Consider the following 4,945-nt stretch of genomic DNA (forward strand, 5'->3'; position numbering starts at 1 on the left):
ACCTGTGCTGTGGAAAGGCAACAGAAAGAGGTGAGTATGTCCATATTTTTTATTTTAATTCTTTATTTTACACATGAATATGGATCCCAGGGCCTGAAGGAGAGTCTCCTCTCCTTCAGACCCTGGGAACCATCCTGGATACCTTCCGATACTTGTGTCACATTGACTTGCATTGGTATCGGGTATCGGTATCAGCGATATCCGATACTTTTTGGATATCGGCCGATACCATCCGATACCGATACCTTTGAGTATCGGAAGGTATCACTCAACACTACTTACGGCGCAATCGCAATATACGGCGCAATTTTCCAATATAAGACATACCCCGAAAGTAAGACATAGTGGGACTTTTGAGTGGTAAAAGAATGTAGGACGCTGTCTTACTAACGGGGAAACACGGTATTAGTCTAATCTCGCCCCAGTAGACAGTGTGTGAAAATTGGAAGATAATTTTTTGTTTTTTAAACATTGTGCTATAAAAAGTGACAAACATTATTAAAGATGCATGTAACAGTAAAAACAGATGTGAACAGTTGGTCATTTTGTGTTGGCGCAGTCACTTTCCTACACACAGCATTATTACATGTTTTATGCTTTTAAAATTAAAAATGGTCCAAAAATTATCCCTTGTTTCGTGCGCATGTGCCGAGTGAAATTATACGCAAGGAGTTTACACAGATGTCGTGGCTTTTTTCATGTAGTGATCCAAAATGATCCCTTTTTTGAGGAGTAAGAACAAGTGACAGGTTTTTATGTTTTGGTGTCCTGTTTAGATTACATCCAGTTAGAGTAATACAGCGGGTGGAAAAACTCTGCACATCCCCTTGTGACAGGCACACTCTAGATTTATTTTTCATTAAGCAATATCGTTGGATTGCTTCTGCAGGAACAATGAAATGCATCTAATGCCCTATAATCAATTAATGCTGCCAGCTGTTCGCTCCCTCCCTATCGATTAAAGGGATTGTCCACTACTTTGATATTGATCGCCTATCCTTAGGTCATCAATATCTGATTGGCGGGGTGGACCCCTGGCACTTCCCTTGATCAGCTGTTACTGGTGCCGGCGACTGCCAGAACAGCTCAGTTACTGAACAGCACAGCTCTCTCGTTGTATAGTGGCCGCATCCGTGCACAACCGCGTCTATTTAATTCAGTAGGAGGTGGATTTGCAGCGCACGGCTGCGGCTGCTCTACAGTTGACGGAGCTGTGCTGCACAGCTTGATGAAGTCTGTGCACCACGAGGTGCTGTCCACAGAGATCGGAAGATAAGGGCAATCCAGAGGAGTTCTCGATAACTGCAGTCAGCACCCAACATACCATCATCATCATTTCCAGGTGGTTTCGATTTGTCTGCACTGTGAGCCGATCACCACTGGCAGCCGTCTCATTGCTCCATCACTTACTTCTCTCGCTACCATTATTCCGGTTTTGGGACCTCTACTTTTATTGTAGTTTTTTGGCGGAATTACATCTTCAGTCTTTCTTTGCTGGGAAGGACGTTTTGAAGTTCACAAAGGCATTCAATGTTAGAAGACATCATTGCAGAGTAGTCAACTGCAGCAAGATTGTGCAGGAGCAAGAAGGCGGCTGGCTGCCAGACACAGCCAGACTCCCCATAGAGAAGGCAGAGATGGTTTATTACCATTATGACTGAGCTGTGTAGACACTGCGCTGAACAAAAGTGCTAAGAGCTCGTCCCCCTCTGGTCCCAGCGATCATGTGATTACTAGGTGCCAGGCAGGGCCGGTATTAGACAAAGTGGGTCCCCGGGCGAAAGATTAAACTGGGACCCCAAATCCTGAAATATTGCATATTGCACCATCACACAGAAACATTTCAGTTGTATTTACTGACCGCTAAATGAGTGTGATCGACAATATTGAAATCGTTCGACGCTTGTTTGCCAGCCTCTTTCCACCGGCGGAGGAACAATGATGGGACAGAACAATCACTAATAGATCAATCTGTCCTCATATATATCATGTTATCAGCAGCACATCTGCAGTGTGCACAGGACGATGTGCTGCCGAGAACAATGAGTTTTGTTCCTGCATAAACAATCCAATCACACAATGAATAAGTAGTATGTTTACACCAATGAACTCTATCTGCACTGCCAGGATTTATAAATGAGGATACACACAGAGCACATACATACAGGCACATACGTAACTACAGATACATGTATACAGAGCACCTACATATAGAGGCATGCACACACAGAGCATATACATACAAAGACATGCATGGATGGAGCACAGACATACAGACACATGTACGGATGGAGCACATACATAGGTGGGAGGTGTGTGTGGCTAGTTCAACCATTACAACCACAGACATGCCTCGCTGCATGTGTCTATACACATGCAGCGACGGAGCATATACATACTGTGATGCAGTGACCCCTGTTACAGCTAGGGGGCACTGCATGTGCTCCTCAGGATATGCATGGAGGCATGTCTGTGGTTGTAATGGTTGAACTAGCAAAAACAAACCTCCCACCTATGGGAGTGGCTACAAGTATATAATGTGACCATGTGGGTCACATGGGGAGAATGGATGGACCTGCGTGGTCTGTGTGCCAGGTCCTGGAAGGCCTCTGTGTTAGGAGGTCCTGGGAGTAGGATTAGACCCCTGAAGAGCACATGTGGAGGCTTGGACCTGGGGGCCTGAGTGTTGGATGGTCCCCGGTAGGGACAGACATCCTGAATAGCGCACTGAGTAACCTGTGTTGGATGTCCTGTGAGTAGGAATCCTGAAGCGCACATGCCAGTGTGTTGGACGGTCCCAGGTGGGATGGAAGTCCTGAATAGCGCACAGTGAGACTGTGGTCCCTGGACGGTCTGTGTTGGAAGCTCCTGTGAGTGGAGTCTTCCTGGAGCACCTGAGAGACCGTGGACCTGGACAGTCTGTGTTTGGGGGAGCTACAGCCCGTCTGAGGATCTGGACTGTCAGGTGGCCTGGTGAGCAAGGTATTGCCTGGGACGGTGATCCCAGTTCGGCAGCTTCCCTGAGAGAGAGAGTACTGACAGGAGTCAGCATGTGGAGCAGGAGCTCCTGGAAGGTAACCCAGCATATGGGGTGCTGTGTGGTCACTCACGGCAACTGGTCAGATAAGGATCAGTGTGTTTAGAGACTGCGACCCAATGTCATGTGCTTTACATGACTAGGGACATTGACGAACTGTTAGGCGTACGGACACCCATGGTAACTGGACGAAGTGAGAAGTCCAGCATCTTTAGTGTCCGTGAGATAAAGCCGAATATGAAGTGTCTAAAGATAAAGCTGCAACTTAATGTCACCGGTTGGTGCCTATTGTGTTCTATGAAGTGTATATAATGAACTGCATAATCAGGTTTATGATGCCATATTAAACCGTATAGACTGTTGAGAAAAAAGTGAAAACCGTGCCGAAGTGCTTGAATCCCGTGCCAAGCGACTGTCCCCCAACACATGCGGTAAGCACAATCTTACAATACAGACACATGTACGGACGGAGCACATGCACACAGGCACATGCATGGCTGGAGCACATACACATAGACACATGCATGCATGGCGCACATACATACAGAGACATGCATGGATGGAGCACATACATACAGACACATGTGCAGCGCCCCAGAGTCATGGTCGTTGCAGTACTGGTGCTCCGCCACTAAGGGGGGCTATGGTACGTCTGATGGCACTGAAGGAGTTCATCTGATCAGGTATCACAGACACCAATACACTTCACAGCCTGGCCTCCAGGGGGAGCTAAGGGCACTATGCATTAGGCCACTCCTCACAATCTGGTAAAACTGGGGGTTAGGCAGGAAGTTAGAGGAGAAAGCTGACTGGGTTGGAACCAGGCAACACCTTGTGGCAGAGGGTGTTGTAGGGGAAGATTCAGAGGGGTCCCTGTCAGGGGTGGGATCCTGACAGAGGCCTAGCAACCAGAGAGAACGTTACGGGACCGCGCCTGCACGATATAGCGGCGGTACCCCAAGAAAGGACAAGAAGCGAGGTATATTGTGCTGAGTGAGAAACGAGATCAACGCAACAAAGAGAATACCAGTAGGGGTCGTGCTGTAAGACGAGGCAACATCCTATTGAGGCGCATAACCGGTGGCCGGAACGCCGAGGAAGTATAGAGCTCCAAGCCAAACTTCAAACCTACGGCAGGACAGTCAGTTAGAGGCGGGCTGTCTCACCCAGACCCAGGAAGACACAGGGGGGTAACAACAGGAGTGGGGCGACGCTAGAGTCCCGGAAGAGCTCCGAGCCTCCCCGTCATACGGGTGCGTCCTAACCATAAGATCTGGGGGACGTGGAAGAACATCAGAATCGAGTTGTGAGGGAACACGAGAAACAGACACAACAGTTGTGAGGACTATCCCGTGGTGCTTAACAGGGAAGGACTACAACACACAAGCGCTAGAAGGTAGGCACAGATTTCCACCTGCAAAGGGAGCTCTGGAGGTGCCATCGGACCGGCCGGACTTGCGCAGCCTGGTTAACCGTATTCCGGACTGAGGACCCTGAAGCCTTCAGTAAAGAGGTAAAGAGACTGCAACCTGGTGTCCTCGTTATTTACTGCAACCTGCACCGCACCACCACAACATCATCACCATCACGCACACCTATCATTGTACGCCCCTCAGCAGGGTCACGGACCGGGTCTAGCCACCGTGACAACCCCAGAACAGAGACTCAGAAGCCCGGTACCGGGTACCCCTCGGCCCTGCGGCAGTGGGGGTGCTACAACTTGGCGTCACGAACAGGATCTACTTAAGCCTGAAGAATCAGGTCATGTGTGCCTTGGAACTGCGATTTATTGTGCTTGGACTGTGACTTATTGCAAAGACTGTGTATTGCCACTTGCCGCCAGAAGTTCCCGCCAAAACCCGCCGCCATTACAGCGCTGAGGAGAGCGCAGGAGAAGAAAAAGGGCGT

Source organism: Ranitomeya variabilis, chromosome 7 (genome assembly GCF_051348905.1).
Source record: "Ranitomeya variabilis isolate aRanVar5 chromosome 7, aRanVar5.hap1, whole genome shotgun sequence".
In the NCBI taxonomy this organism is placed as follows: domain Eukaryota; kingdom Metazoa; phylum Chordata; class Amphibia; order Anura; family Dendrobatidae; genus Ranitomeya; species Ranitomeya variabilis.